The sequence below is a fragment of the Pongo pygmaeus genome, chromosome Y, assembly GCF_028885625.2.
Source record: "Pongo pygmaeus isolate AG05252 chromosome Y, NHGRI_mPonPyg2-v2.0_pri, whole genome shotgun sequence".
Lineage (NCBI taxonomy): Eukaryota > Metazoa > Chordata > Mammalia > Primates > Hominidae > Pongo > Pongo pygmaeus.
The window spans coordinates 8,318,054-8,334,619 of record NC_072397.2 but is presented as its reverse complement, the minus strand read 5'-3'; the positions used below and the strand labels follow the sequence as shown (position 1 = coordinate 8,334,619).

Sequence of the window (16,566 nt, the reverse complement as noted above, 5' to 3'; positions counted from 1 at the left end):
TAGGTTATGTAATAAGACAATAAAAGGAAATAATAATTATATAGACTAGTAAAGAAGATATAAAATTGTCTTTTTCCGTATAGATAATGTGATCATTTATATGGAAAATACCAAAGAATTAACTACTACAACAAAAACTCCTGGAAGTAATAAGTGATTATAGGAAAATGACAGAATAGAAAGTTAATGTAGCCAATTGCTTTTCTATTTACAAGTAAAGAGTAATTGAAATTTTTTAAAAAATTAAAGGGTTAATTAACAACACAAAAAGACAATTGACTATTGCAAATAACCAGAGAAAAATCTACCCTTATATTAGGGCTTTGTGTATAAAAACAAAATATTATAGACAACCTGAAGTCCATTAGTAGGGAGATGGCTAAACAAGCCATTGTATAGGTGTGATGATTTATAAAGAAAGACATACAGAATTATAATACTGATCTCTATGTACTGTGATGCACACGTAACCTACATTATATACTATATAAGTACCATATAATATTATTGATTAAATGCATCCAATTGTCCACATGTTGTCTACAGGTATTTATACATATACCAAATGATGATAGCCAGCTCTCAAGATGTGGCAGGAAAATGAGACATTCACATGTTTGTTTGTTTTTTATATACAGAGTCTCACTCTGTCACACAGGCTGGAGTGCCATGGCACAGTCTCAGCTCACTGCAACTTCCACATCCAGGGTTCAGCAATTCTCCTGCCTTAGCATCCCAGTTAGCTGGAAATACAGGTGTGTGTCACCACGCCCAGATAATTTTTTTTGTTTTTTGTAGAGACAGGTTTTCACCATTTTGGACAGATTGGTCTCCAACCCCTAACCTTAGGTGATCTGCCTGTACTGGCCTTTCAAAGTGCTGGGATTACAGGCCTCAGCCACCATGCCTTGCCCTTTCACATGATTTCTGAGATGCCAGCATGATCCCCTTCTTTACAGATGGAGCAACTGAATCTCAGAGAATTACTGTTAACAGTGTTACCATCTACAGAATCAGAATTAAACTTGGTCTGTGAAGTTTAAAAGTTCATGCTCTTGCACAAGAGCCCCATATTTTATATTCATAGAGCCAATAAAATATATCCCAGTGAGACATATTACCTAGAAGTAAAATATGACACTCAGCATCAATGGAATGGATTGTTAAAAGATCCACTTCCAGATTATAGGGCCATTTCTGACCTCAGTAAATAACCCATAATAACAGTGATTTGTAGATATTGTTATAAAACCTCCTAAAAAAATTTCTATATAAGTATCCAACTCATTTCAACAAAAATTCATTAGTTTGTTTTACCAATCTAAGCAAGTTTAAAATTAAAGTTTCATAACAAAGTGTTTTGGAGATCACAAGTGGTGAGCTTGTGTCTGGAACTGGTGGGTTCTTGGTCTCACTGACTTCAAGAATGAAGCCAGAGACCCTTGCAGTGAGTGTTACAGTTCTTAAAGGTGATGTCTCTGGAGTTTGTTCCTTCTGATATTTGGATGTGTTCAGAGTTTCTTCCTTCTGGTGGATTCCTGATCTCGCTGGCTCAGGAATGAAGCTGCAGACCTTCAGTGTGAGGCTTACATCTCTTAAGGCCGCACATCTTGAGTTGTTCATTCCTCTTGGGGGTTCATGGTCTTGCTGGCTTCAGGAGTGAAGCTGCAGACCTTCACGGTGAGTGTTATAGCTCATAAAGGCAGTGTGGACCCAAAGAGTGAGCAGCAGCAGGATTTATTGCAAAGAGCGAAAGAACAAAGCTTCCACAGTATGGAAGGACACCTGAGCAGGTTGCCACTGCTGGCTCGGACAGCCTGATTTTATTCTCTTCTCTGGTCCCACCCACATCCTGCTGATTGGTCCATTTTACAGAGAGCCGATCGGTCTGTTTTACAGAGAGCTGATTGGTCCGTTTTGACAGGGTGCTGATTGGTGCCTTTACAATCCCTGAGATAGACACAAAAGTTCTCCATAGTCCCCACTAGATTAGCTAGATACAGAGTGTTAATTGGTGTATTTACAAACCCTGGAGCTAGACACAGAGTGCTGATTGGTTTGCATTTACAAACCTTGAGCTAAATACAGAGTGTCAATTGGTTCATTCACAAACCCTGAGCTAGACACAGGGTGCTGATTGGTGTGTTTACAAACCTTGAGCTAGATACAGAGTGCTGATTGGTGTATTTATAATCCCTTAGGTAGATATAAAGATTCTCCAAGTCCCCTCTAGACTCAGGCACCCAGCTGGCTTCACCCATTGGATCCTGCACCCATCAGCAGGTGGAGCTGCCTGCCAGTCCCTTGCTGTTCCCACGTACTCCTCAGCCCTTGGGCAGTCTATGGGATCCAGAGCGCTGGAGCAGGGTGCAGGCTTATCAGGTAGGCTCGGGCCATGCAGGAGCCCACATCAGGGTGGACAGAGGCTCAGGCATGGCAGGCTGCAGGTCCGGAGTTCTGCCCTGCCAGGAGGCAGCTAAGGCCCCTGGAGAAATCGAGCACAGCAGCTGCTGGCCCAGGTGCTAAGCCCCTCACTGCCTGGGGCTTGCCAACTGGCTGGACACCCCCAGTGTGGGGCCAGCGGAGCCCAAGCCCACCCGGAACTGGCGCTGGTCCGCAAGCGCCACATGGCAGCCCCGGTTCCTGCCCATGCCTCTCCCTCCACACCTCCCAGCAAGCTGAGGGAGCCAGCTCCCGCCTTGGCCAGCCCAGAAAGGGACTCCCACAGGACAGCAGGGGGCTGATGGACTCAAAAGGGCTGAAGGACTCTAGCATGGCCAGAGTGGGTGCCAAGCCTGGGGAGGTGCAGAGAGTGAGCGAGGGCTGCGAGTGCTGCCAGCACACTGTCACCTCTCAAGCTGAGATGAGAGATACAAATTTAGAAATCAGAAAGGAAGACTTCAAAATGTACAGACTGGGCCCTAAAAAAATGATGATGAACACTTGTAGCAAGGTGAGAAATAAAAGCAAAAATCAAGGATGTGCTATTTTCACTTTGGATCTTCTTATTTCTGTATCTTCTTATTTTTCAGGATATCCCCCCAAATATACTGAAAAAGTGAAAATATACAGCCATCCTCAATAGAAGCCAGTCATGATCACATACCTAAACTTTAAATGAGTGGGGTTGAATGCACACAGAAATCTATTAATTTCAGACTCTTCCTCTATTTGGGGGCATTTCTACCAGCTAGGATGCTGCCATAGCATTTGAATTTGAATTTTCAATATCAAACCTAAGATTACTTCACTCCTGCTGGATATTACTTTGTCTATTTAAACAATTTTTTGTCTTTGTTTCCTTTCTTCCTCACTCCCACCCTCCTTCTTTCCCTTCTTTTCCCTACCCTCCCTCCTTCTCTTCTTCTCTCTCTCTCGGTGACGTGAATTTTGTTCTGGCATACATTGAATGACTCATCTGCCACAAAGTTGAATTCTAACACACAATGGTGTTTGGTTTCACATAGTGTAATCAAAATTTTGTGCCTTTTAAAATTACCTTAGACAACCCTGAGATTTGCAAGAGCAAAGGAAATCATTAACAAGTGAACTATCATTGGTTGCCAAAATTCTTTCCATATTGGCTGCCTATACTTGGGGCCTCTGCAGCCAGAGCTTGCTCTGTTTCCTCCTTTGGAAGCTAGAAAAAATAAAAATCGCTGTGCTATGTTTAAAAATTATAGAAATTCCATCCTCCAAAGAGAATAGACTGGAGCAGAACAGGTATATATTCTGTGAACTTTGTTTTCCAAAAAGTCTGGGTGAGTATTTAAGGTCCAACTACCTGCCAAGCAATATGCCAAGGTCTGCAAAGTGTAGAATGCCAAATGATGGCAAAACCGCCCTTCCATGTGTTTCATCAATTCATGCATTTTTTTCTCTTAAATAATAAGTCAATTTTATCCTTTTGATTCAACCAGCACAGCTTAGGGGATGACACATGCATACAGTAGACTGTCAGAGTGGTACACTTTGTAAAACAGAAGTAAATGAAAATATAACAGAAAGAAAAAAAGCAGATGATTTGCTAGGAACTCTGTCTGACCTGTAGTCTGTCAGCACATAACATTGTCCCTGGGGAAGAAAAATTTATCTTGGGCTGCAAACAGACAATAAATGGCAAGAAGGCTCAAGTTCTGAGACTTGGATAACCACTGTAAGCATCCCTTATGTTAGGGCAGTGCAGAGCTCAGCTTTCTAAGATGGAGATTTCTAATGAAGAGACACATTTCCCTATGTAGTGAGAAAGTTGGGCTTACAGGATTTTTTATTTTGCTTATTTATTGTGTGCATGAAAATTTTTGCTCTCAAGTTTATTTTTCTCAGATCTTGAAAAAATTCAGACGGCATAAAGTTTAAAAAGGTATCTACAGTAATTTTTTAAAAAGCATAGTTGAAAATCTCTTATCTTCTCCCTACTCCATTTAATTCATCAACCTAGAAGATGTGGTTAAAGCCCTCTCCTTAACAGTTTAGAAGTGGGGTGTTACCATGGACTTTTGTTTGAGTGATATAAAATAACTCATGGATAGTCTGACACTTTGCAAGAAAGCATGTAACTCTGTGTTGTTCAAATGCAACACCAGGAGGCCTTGGGATTATCTACCTATCAGTGCTGAAATGCAGAAATAGTTAAAAGCAACACTTCTTGCTCCAAGCACGTGCAGGATGTTTTTTGGTTTCAGCATTTTGTTACATACTACGTCCTTCACCTTCTCTTAAATTATGTATCAATTCATGCTGGTTTTTTCACTTCCTGATGTCTATATGAAGAGGCTGTCTGCCAGCATCTTTCATTACTCTGCCTGCAACTATGAAAATGTTAGCTCTAAAAAATGCAACCTTGCTAAATTGAGTACCAATAAGATTGGTTCAATTATGTTCTATGTCTGTTCCATATTGATATTGTGTGCATCTTTGCCATGCAGGCTTTTTAGGAATTATCATATCTCTAACTTCCCATGAGTGTTTATGAACATATTTAGATTTAAAGAACTTTTTTGCTTTAGACAGAATAAAGCATGCAGTTCTAACAGAAAGATCCATGAATTCCAGAAATATAATGGAAAATTATTGACATTTAAGATTATTTCCTATTTGTTACTATGGTTCACAATTTAAGAATAACTCTGGCTAGGTGCAGTAGCTCACACCCTGTAATCCCAGCACTTTGGGAGGCTGAGATAGGCAGATCACTTGAGCTCAAGAGTTCAAGACCAGCCTGGGAAACATGGCAAAATCCTACCACTACAAAAAAAATACAAAAATTAGTTGGTCATGGTGGTGTTCACCTATAGTCCCAGTGACTTGGGAGGCTGGGATGGGAGGATCTCTTGAGCCCAGAAGATGAAGGCTTGCAGTGAGCCATGATCATGCCACTGTACTGCAGACTGGGTGAAAGAGCAAGATCTTGTCTCAAAAGAAAAAAAAAGTAAAAGAAAAAGAAAAGAAAATAACTCCCACTGCTAAAGACATATATGCTTATCAGGTTGAGATAAAGTGAATTTTGTCCTTCCCAATGACATTTCAGCATATTTGTTCATAGGACACAACATGTTGGGAATTGGTACTGGCTAGAAATTTCTGTTGAGTATTTATTACCCCATGGCAATAATGGTAAACCACAGTTTAGAAATATTTTTTTTTGAAAGCCACAGCATTTTCCAAAGAGATAATTGGAAGATGAAAGTGGAGGGTCAAATAATGAAATACAGCCAACATTTCAGAAAGTTTCTAAAAGTTGTACAACATGCCCTACAGCTACTCTTTAAATGTCCAAATCAAATGAGGTGAGTTCTTCTGAAGTGCATTTTACAGATGAAGAAATCAAGGCTCATAAGGGTTAAGTGATATTCTAAAGTCACAGATGAAACTGGAGCTAAGTAGAGGACACTGCCCTATTCAGGTAAAAATTGTAAATTTCAATGTTTATTCAAAATTAGTTGAAACTTAGACACATGAAAAGCCCCAAGAAACTCTGGTCCAATTACAATTATTTTTTCTAGTAGAAGATCTGGAGAGGCCTCAGAAAAGAACCCATCTTCACAGAGAAAATGCATTTAACATAGTAGACAGAGAGGAGAATCAAGTTAGAATGAAGAAATTTATGGAGGGTTCTCCAAGAAACATCCTGGGTTTCTTGAGTGTACCACTTGGAAAACCAGTGAGAAATTATCATGTAGTTATAACTTCAGGCTTACTGTTTCTTCTTTTTTAATTCTATGTGGAGATAAAAGAACATAAGCTATGTGTATATGACTGTAATAAGAAAAATATAACAAACTTGGAGCTTGAAACAACAGAAATAAATTTTCTCCCAGTCCTGGAGACCAGAAGTCTGAGATCAAGGTGAATCAGGGACACCCATCCTCTGAAGACTCTAGAGGAATATCCTTCACCCCTCTCCCTGCTCCTGGTAGCTCCAGGAGTCCCTGAGCTTGTGGACCCATCACTCCATTCTCTGTCTCCATCTCATATGGCCTTATCCTCTATGTGAGTCTCCTCTGCTGTCTCTTATAAGGACATCAGTCACTGGAGTTAGGGTCCACATTAATTCAGGATAACTTTATTACAAGATTATTTACATAATTATATCTGCAAACACCCTTATTCTAAGTCAAATCTCATTTACAGGTTGCCAATATTAGGACACAGGCATACTTTTTGGGAGCTAGCATTCAATCTGCTGCAATACACAGCAGAATGCAGAATGATAAATGAATAGCTGTGTACTCACGACTAACTTAAAGTCTAGCCTGTCACTTGCCTCTGAGGTCTTTTATATCAAATCTCATATCTCATTTATAAAAGCTAAGATCCTGTGTCCAGCATCTGTACAGAACCCGCCTTGTTAGGTCTTTGAATGATACCACTGGGCATCATGAGTTGTGGATAAGTCCATTGAAATTTCATTATTTTCAGGATTTCCCTTGTATTAGTCTATTCTCATGCTGCTATAAGGACATACTAAGTAATTTATAAAGAAAAAGAGGTGGCTGGGTGTGGTGGCTCACGCCTGTAATCCCAGCACTTTGGCAGGTCGAGGTGGGTGGATCACAAGGTCAGGAGATCGAGACCATCCTGGCTAACATGGTGAAACCCCATCTCTACGAAAAATACAAAAAATTAGCCAAGCGCGGTGGCAGGCACCTGTAGTCCTGGCTACTTGGGAGGCTGATGCAGGAGAATGGCATGAACTGGGGAGGTGGAACTTGTAGTGAGCCGAGATCATGCAACTGCCCTCCAGCCTGGGTGACAGAGCTAGACTCTGTGTCAAAAAACAAAAAACAAAGAAAGAAAAATAAGTTTAATATACTCACAGTTTCACATGGCTAGGGATACCTTACAATCATGGCAGGAGGCAAAGAAGGAGCAAGGGCATGTTTTACATGGTGGCAGGCAAGAGAGGAAAAGAGCCAAAAGAAAGGGGAACCCTTTTTCAAACCATCAGATATCTTGTGACTTATTTGCTACCACAAGAATGGGAAACCTTCCCCATGATTCAATTATGTCCTACTGGGTCCCTCCCACAACAGGTAGGGATTATGGGTTCTACAATTCCAAATGAGTTTTGGCTGGAGACATAGTCAAATCATATCACCCCTTCATTTTGAAACACATGTTTCACATCTCAATGTATCCTCCCACAAGAACAAAGTATGAAAAAGGAACATTTACTTTAAAAAACTGAGCTGCATGGTTGTGGTTTTGGGGAAGTTACAGTTCTGCAAGGAAGCTGCAAGACAGTAAGACTTTCATAGTACATTTTAAGAAAATGTGAATGTGTCAGTTCAGGTAAACCAGCAAGGGCAATGGGAGATAGAAATGAAGACATAGGAATTGGTTTATGTGATCATGGAGCTGATGAGGCATTCCTGAAATCTATAAGGCAAGAAACACTAGCTGGAACTCTCAGAAGTGAGTGGAAACTCCTGTCCATGAGCAGAATCTTCTCTGGCCCAGGAAGCTGCACCTCTATTCTTTTTTTTTTATGATATAAAAATAGAGGCACTTTATTTATTTATTTTGTTAGCACTTCACCTAACATTCTCCCCCCCACAGCTTTAATTTTAGATTCAGAGGGTACATGTGCAGGTTTGTTACCTGGGTATATTGCATGATAATTAGGTTTTGGATACAAATGATCCCATCACACAGGTATGAGCATATTGCCTAGTAGTTTTTTTAACCCTTGCCCTTCTTCCTTCCTCTCCCCATTATAGTCCCATTTCCATTATTGCCCTTTTTACGTCCGTTAGTTCCTGATGTTTAGCTCCCACTTAAAAGTGAGATCATGTGGTATTTGGTTTTCTGTTCCTGAGTTAATTTGTTTAGGATAATGGCCTTCAGTTGCATCCATATTGCTGCAAAGGACATGATTTTATTCTTTTTTATGGCTGCATAGTATCCCATGGTGTATGTATACCATATTTTCTTTATCTAATCTGCCATTGAGGGGCACCTAGGTTGATTCATGTCTTTGTTATTGTGAATGGTGCTGCAATACAAGTGCATGGCTGCACCTCTATTCTTAATGCCTTTTGCCTAACAGAGTCAGACCCACCAAGATTATATAGAATAATCTCCATTACTTTACATCGACAAACAAGGGGGTTCATCACATCTAGCAAATAACTTCATGTCAACCTCTAAATTAATAGTTAATTAGAAAGCTAGGCCCAGTAGCCTAGCCTCATGGGCACATAAATCTGACCATCACAGTGATGATGAGGAAGATATTTATTCTTTAGCTGAAAATCGTATTTGAATGAAATAGGAGTCAATATCACCAGCACCTCCAGGAAATACAAAGAAGTTATGTTTGGAGGAAGTTTGAAGTCAAACAGAGGAACAGGAGACAGATTATTTGCACCTATGCCAGGCTTATCATTAACAAATTCCTCTGGAGCATATATGGAAATGCCCCACACATACCCTTCTCCTATGACTTGCAGGAGGCAATGGAATAGGTTCAATTTAGCAAGGAAGGGTGTCTGCCTCATTTGTGACTCAGAATGCTGAGGGTGCTTTAACCAAATGCCATAGACTGGGCTTCTTCAAAAAGAGGATTAGCTGGGCTTACGCTAATTATAGTGGCTTACGCTTATAAATCTCAGTACTTTGGGAGGCTAAGGCAGGAATGCTTGAGGCTAGGCATAGAAGACAAGCCTGGGTAACATAGAAAGACCCCATTTCTATAAAATTTTTAAAAATTAGCTGGCCATAGTCACACATACCTGTAGTTCTAGCTAGTTGGGGGGATAAAGTGAGAGGATGGCTTGGGCCCAGAGTTGGAATTTGCAGTGAGCCAAGGTCATGCATGCCACTGCACTCCAGCCTGGACAGCAGAGACCTTATCTTTAAAAAGAACTTATCTCTAAAAAGAAAGAGAGAGAGAGAGGGGTAGAGAGAGAGAGGGGTAGAGAGAGAGAGACAGAGAGAGAGAGAGAGAGAGATATTTGTTAGGTGGATACTATCAAGTCTAAGATCAAGGTGCTGATAGATTTAGTCCCTTGTAGGGGCTGTCTTCCCAGCTTTCAGATAGTCATCTTGTTTTGTCATCACACAGTGGAGAGAGAAAGGGAGAGAGAGAGCTCTGGTCTCTTCTGCTGTTTATAAGGACCCTGGTCACATCAAGGGAACTCTACCTTTATAGTCTCATCTAAATTTAATAACTGACCAAAAGCCCCATCTGTAATACCATCACCTTGGCAGTTAGCTCTTCACCATGAATTTTTAGGAGACACAAACATTTAGTCAATAGCATTCTGCAATTTTGCATTTCCTTCTTCTCTGAGAAACACAGCCCTATTTTCAAGTGCAGTTCTCAAGTCTCCATGCCTGATGTCTGACCATCTCTAGCCTTACCCAGCCGACTAAGAGTGAAGCAACGTGGGCCCATCAAATGACTTTTTCCAGTGGTGGACGGAGGCAGAACTCATTGCTCCATGAGCTGTTGAGGTGCACATTCTGTCACATTTTCTAGAAAAATGATGAAAATAGTAAAGTATCAGGAAGTCATAGGCATGAGGGTGAGAATCATTCTTTGATCTCCTGCCATGTCTTGATTCTAGCACTTTCTGAAATCCAGTGGTTATCTAGATTTTATTTGTTTGTTTATTTATTTATTTCTGAGATGGAGTTTCACTCTTGTTGCCCAGACTGCAGTGCAATGGCACAATCTCAACTCACCACAACCTTCTCCTCCTGGTTCAAGTGCTTATCTTGCCTCAGCCTCCTGAGTAGCTGGGATTACAGGCATGCACCACCACACTCAGCTAATTTTTTTGTGGTTGTTGTATTTTTAGTAGAGATGGGGTTTGTCTATGATGGTCAGGCTGGTCTCAAACTCCCGACCTCAGGTGATCTGCCCACCTGAGCCTCCCAAAGTGCTGGGATTACAGGCATAATCCTGAGCCACCTCATCTGGCCTTTCTACACATTTAAACCAGTATCTATGTTTGTTTTGATGAGTTTAAAACACTTGTCTGCTTATGACCAATTATAGGCAGAATTCTTGCTCCTTAGCCAAATTCATATGTGGAAATCTAACTCCAAATGTGTCCTCTGAAATGTATATGTTGAAATCCTAAACCTCAATGCAATTGTAGTTCCAGGTGGGGCCTCTGGGTGGTGGTGAGGTCATGAGAGTGGAGCCTCATGAATGGGATGAGCACTCTTACAAAAAGGATTCCAGAGAGCTACCTTGCCCCTTCCACAGTGTGAGGACACAGCAAGAAGGCTCTGTCTATGAATGAGGAAGTGGGACCCCACCAGACATTGAATCTGCCGCATCTTGATATTGGACTTCCAGTCTCCAGAACTGTGGGCAATAAATGTCTGTTGTTTATTACCTGTCCAGTATCTTTGGTATTTTGCAACCCAAATGGACTAAGAAAACACCAGAGGCCATACCTAATAAAAATATTGACATCACAATTTATTGTATCAGGGGACTGTTTTTCCACTAAAATTGTTATTTTAATTCACGAATAGGTAAGTCAGGTAAATGAATTTTACAGAGAAGTATACTTTTCTTATTACTCTTTATAAGTTTCAGAAATTGGTCTCTCCAATTAGTTAAGCCAATGCAAACAAAAAAATCATAGTTACAGAGCAAATGTGTGTGGGGGGTCTTCTGCTTATTACTGGTAGAGTTTGTCATTGGATGCACCCAGAATTCAGAATAGGCCCTGACTTAATGGTTGGAATATCACTCTTTGTTGTTTAGATGTGTGAAGCATGGGCATAACTGCCAGAGTGAGAATAGAGAATACAAGAGCTAATATGCCTCTTAATTTGTTAGGGATGGGTCATAAGATTGTGTAGACAAATAAGAAGGTACATGGATACATGGAGGTTCTTCATAAACACTTCAACATCAGAGCAAATATTTTTATTTTAGCTAGAGTAGTGACTCTACCAAAAAAAAACTGACAAAAATAAATTCTGGTTCATTTTATATTAATTCCTTAGGACTACCTAGCAATTTATCATTTAGGAGAGTTAGATCTTTATTCTGTGGAATATATCTATGAGATCCCTCTTAAAGAAAACAGACTGGTTCTGCTTATGTATTTTATGATTTCTTTATATAAATTAGCCCAATGGGACACATCATACATGTTTTATTGGGTGTATAGCGGCATAGACTTATAGTTAAAATCTGAATATATGAGATTTTATATATATATATAGTGTGTGTTTACACACACTCAAACACACATGCACACACACATACATTAAAAAAAATATATATATATAAAAGACTAAAAGCTGGGTGTTTCCAGAGCTGGGTGTAGTATGAAAAGCATCAAACAAAGAGATGTAAAACAGCATCATTGCAGATATTTTATGATAAGAATGGATCTTAGGTTGAAGTGCCCCAACAAACAGCACAACCTTTAAGACACAACAATTATAGAAATGTCAAATAAGCACCCATTTCATATCAATGTCAAATAAGCACCCAACTCCTCCTCTTCATGCCTTAATATAAAAATCATATTTTGATATGTATGTGATTTTTAATTTCTTAAAGAACTGAAGCACCACCTAAATTTTTTCACAGAGACAGCTGACAGCTGACTTCATACAAAGGGGCTGCTGGTGGCATAGAATGACCTAATGTGTTGGTGGTTCTGAGATACTCTGGCATCTAGTTTGCTGGCCATATTGTCCATGAATTAGTGGGTTTGATTTCTAGTTGCTCTGTCTGTTTTTGGGTGGGAATTTGGCAATAGATAAAAACTATGCAGTTACTACCACTATCATCTTTCCAGAAACCCATCCATCTTTTACTTAAGCAATTAAATCATCTCAGTTTTAATATTTGATAAATAGCCTTAATTGAAATTTTACTCTTTGAAAAATACCTGGGTACAATCCATGTTTATTGCAGCACTATTCATAATAGACAAGATATTGAATCCACTTAAGTGTCCATAAATGGACGAATTAATAAAGAAATTATGTTATGCATCTGCAATGGCATACTACTCAGCCCCAAAAAGAATGAAATCTGATTTTTGCAGCAACATGGATGGACCCAGAAGATGTTATGTTAAGTCAAATAAGCCAGGCACACAAAGACAAATACTACATAATCTCATTTATACCTAGAAATAAAAGCAGTCAAACTTACAGAAGCATAAAGAGGTGGTTAACAGGGGCTGGAAGTGCTTGGTGGTCTGGGGAGACATTGGTCAAAATATAAACTTTTAGTTAAACAGCAAGAATAACTCCAAGAAATCTATTGTACAGCATAGCGGCATCACACTATGTTAAGGGTCTAACACTACCTGATACAATATTACATCTAATAACAACATATTATACTCTTGAAAATGGCTACAATAATGGATTTAAGTGTTCTCACGTTAAAAAAATTGAAAAGTATGTAATGTAATGCATATGTTAATTAGCTTGAAATGAATACATATTTCAAAGAGGTCTTAAAAAGCACCATCCCAGACATTTAATTATAAGAATAAGCCTCAGTTTGAAGTGCCCCAGCAAACAGCACCCCCTTTATTTTATTTTACTTTACTATTTTATTTTATTTTATTTTATTTCATTTTTTGAGATGGAGTCTTGCTCTGTCACCAGGCTGGCATGCAGTGGCATGACCTCAGCTCACTGCAACCTCCACCTCCTTGGTTAAAGCGATTCCCCTGCCTCAGTCTCCTGAGTAGCTGGGACTACAGGTGTGGGCCGCCATGCCTGGCTAATTTTTTGTATTTTAGTAGAGATGGGGTTTCACCATGTTGACCAAGATGGTCTCCACATCTTGACCTCATGATGTGCCCACCTCGGCCTTCCAAAGTCCTGGGATTACAGGCATGAGCCACCATGCCCACCAGCACCACCTTTAAAACACAACATTATGGAAGAATCCCTAAACACACATTTCATATGCCAACTCCTCTTCATCCCTTAGTATAAAAATCATATTTTGAGATGTACATGATTTTCAGTTTCTTAAAGAATTAAAGCACCAGCTAGATCTTTAAAATTCTTTAGATCACATAGTACACCCTAAATATTTATATAATTTTTATTTGTCAAATTAAAAAATGAATAATATGAGGAAAGTTTTAAGAAATTACAATTTTTATTGTGCTCAAGGAAACTATTAATCCTACAGAGATTGGTTCCAGCCAGGACACATCTGGAAAAATAACTATCATGAAGACACAAGAGTGTATTTTTATTTCCCTTCTATGAGAAACTGTACTCCTTACCTTGGACCATCTCTGTAAAGGTGTGTGTGTGTGTGTGTGTGTGTGTGTGTCTGTGTGTGTGGACACGCAAGAGTCAATATTTGAATCGTTTCATCTTAAGTTTTTTCCCTTGAATATAGCCTAAACTCTCCAATACAAATGTCACTCCCTTATTATTTTTTAGGACACATAACAATTGCCATGGCAATTGCAATAAATTGGAACATGCATATTAACATTAATATTATAATGCTATTATTTGCAGTAGAATAATGCTATTATTTGCAGTTCATAGCCTTGACTGCCCTGGGCTTTAGGAAAAAAGATGTGAATGTGCAAATACAGCCAATATTGCTGAAGCAAATAGAAGATATAGATATCACATCTCTGCCTACCATGCCCAACATGGTTGTGCATTTCTATCTGCTTGTCCATCCCCATGGATCAACATGCTCCCATTTCCTCCACTTGCTCACTGCTGTCCATATTGCACCACTGAGCCCAAATATCACTCCCTTGAAACATCACAATTGCTAAGTTGTAGCAAGCACTTTCTATGTGTTAGGTAATGTCTCCAGGGCATTATCTACTTTAATATGGGAAGGAGCTCACGTGGGGCACACGGTTGCCATCTGTGTAACAATGCAAGAAAACTGAGACTCAGAGAGCTAAAGGAACTTTTGCAAAAAAGTAACCTGTCCAGAGGTCCAACACTGGCCTCACTTCCTCGAGTAACAACACCCTGAGTAACTGAGTTCAACTGTCTTTCGAAAGTAAACATTTATATTTTCTTCCCCAGGTATTTGGTAGGCAGATGTTTCTCTGTCTTAATGCACTCTCTATGTACTGTGGTAGAAATGATTGCACTATGTCAAAAACACATACGTAATTATTAATGTATCTGATTATACTAAACATTCCCCAAGAGCATTCCTTGAGAGCAGTGACCTAGATTGTCTTGGCTTTATAAACTTTTTTTTTTTTTTTAAATACAGTGGCTGCTAAAGAAAAGCCAGATAGCATAGGTAGGTACAAATTAAGGTTCATGAAGTCTAAACAAGAAGAAAACACAAATCAGAGCCTCAATTAAGCTAGTGTTGTATCACATCCTGTCTGACTGACGCAGGAATCCCTGTGCAGCTGCAAAAACTAAGGAATACTGAGGGGGAGCAGGGAACGTTAAAGCCATCACTGACCTCAAAAGCAAGGAAGAGTAATTCCAAGGGTCAGCATAGAAGATAAAATAACACTCTAAATTATAACACAGAGCTGAAGCTTTGATGTGGAAAGGCAAATTATATATAAAGAAATAAAAATATACATAATTCCACTCAAGGCAAGACTACAGAATATATAGGTATCTTTAAAAAGTTGCATGGAGATAAATATTAACAAAGAATTCTAAACCTTTAAATATCATTTAGATATTTAAATATCTAAACATTTAAATATCATTCAAGATTCAGGACCCAAGAAAATATTTTTAGACATCCAGGAATACAGATTATGTGCTGCCAATATGACCCTAATAAAAACAATTTCCAGAAAATATGCTTCAAAACCATGACAATTGGATGCATAAATAAAGTTGTGATGTAAGAAACAATACTAAGCCAGAAACTAGTAACTATGGTAGTAAATGTACTTTAAAAAATTTATTTTTTAATTTTTTTGGGTACATAGTAGGAACATATATTTTATGGTGCACAAGAGATATTTTGGTACAGGCATGCAATGTGTAATAATCACAGCATGCAAAATTGTCTATCCAACCCTCAGATATTTATCTTTTGTGTTACAATCAGTTCAATTATTTGTTCATTTATTTATTTTAGTATTCATTTACTTATTTTATTTGGAGATAGAATCTCACTCTGTCACCCAAGCTGGAGTACAGTTGTGCAATCTTGGCTCACTGCAACCTCTGTCTCCCTGGGTCAAGCATTTCTCCTGTCTCAGCCTCCAAAGTAAGTGAGATTATAGGTACCTGCCACCATGCCTGGCTAATTTGTGTATTTTTACTAGAGATGGGTTTTTGCCATGTTGGCCAGGCTAGTCTTGAACTCTTGACCTCAGCTGATTTGCCAACCTCAGCCTCCCAAAATAGTGGGGTTACAGGCATGAACCACAATGCCTGCAATGCCTGGCCTGTTTCAGTTATTTTAAAATGTACAATTAATTATTATTGACTGCAGTCCCCTTGTTATGGTATCAAATACTAGGTCTTTCTTTCTTTCTTTCTTTTTTGTAGCCATACTAGTAAATAAAATGTTTAATTTTGTGGAGTATGTAAAAAGGCAGATTTATTATACTGAAAAATACTGCATGAAAGATAGAAGATGAAGGTGATGTTTGTGGTGTTTTATGACTCTTGTTATCTAGAAGAAAATTAGAGATATTGATAAATCATATACATATATGTTAACATTTTAGAATTAACCATTATTAAAGATGAAGTGATTAAAAATGAAAGTGACATTCCAAACCAATGTAAGGGGAAAAAAGGCTGATGAACCTTATCAATCTAAGAGATGGCACCAATAAAAAAACAAAATAGGAGGAACAGAAAACAGAAAAAATAATACGTTATATATAAAAAAGAAATGGACAAATTTATAGTCATACATGTAATAAAAAATGGATAAAAAATTATCTCAGCAGTTGAAGTGAATGAACGAGAGCTATTATATATGACTTAATGTGTGAAAATGTTCTAAGAAGAATAATGATTCATTTGAATGTTAAAAAAAAGAGAAATCCTATGATTAATCGTTCCGTGTATTAGTATTTTGAAAGTGTTCTCATTTGCACTGGAATGATACAAGACTGATTCATGAAAATGATT

At 38.8% G+C, this 16,566-nt stretch overlaps 1 long non-coding RNA gene across 1 annotated transcript in view; it reads left to right on the top strand.

The window, feature by feature from the left end:
• The window catches only part of LOC129025981 (uncharacterized), a 63,031-nt gene extending 52,093 nt beyond the window's left edge, over positions 1–10,938 (top strand). The window contains exon 3 of the long non-coding RNA XR_008497376.1: positions 10,611–10,938. This is a non-coding gene — a long non-coding RNA (uncharacterized LOC129025981). The remainder of the gene's footprint in view (positions 1–10,610) is intronic.
• The last annotated feature ends 5,628 nt before the right edge of the window (positions 10,939–16,566 follow it).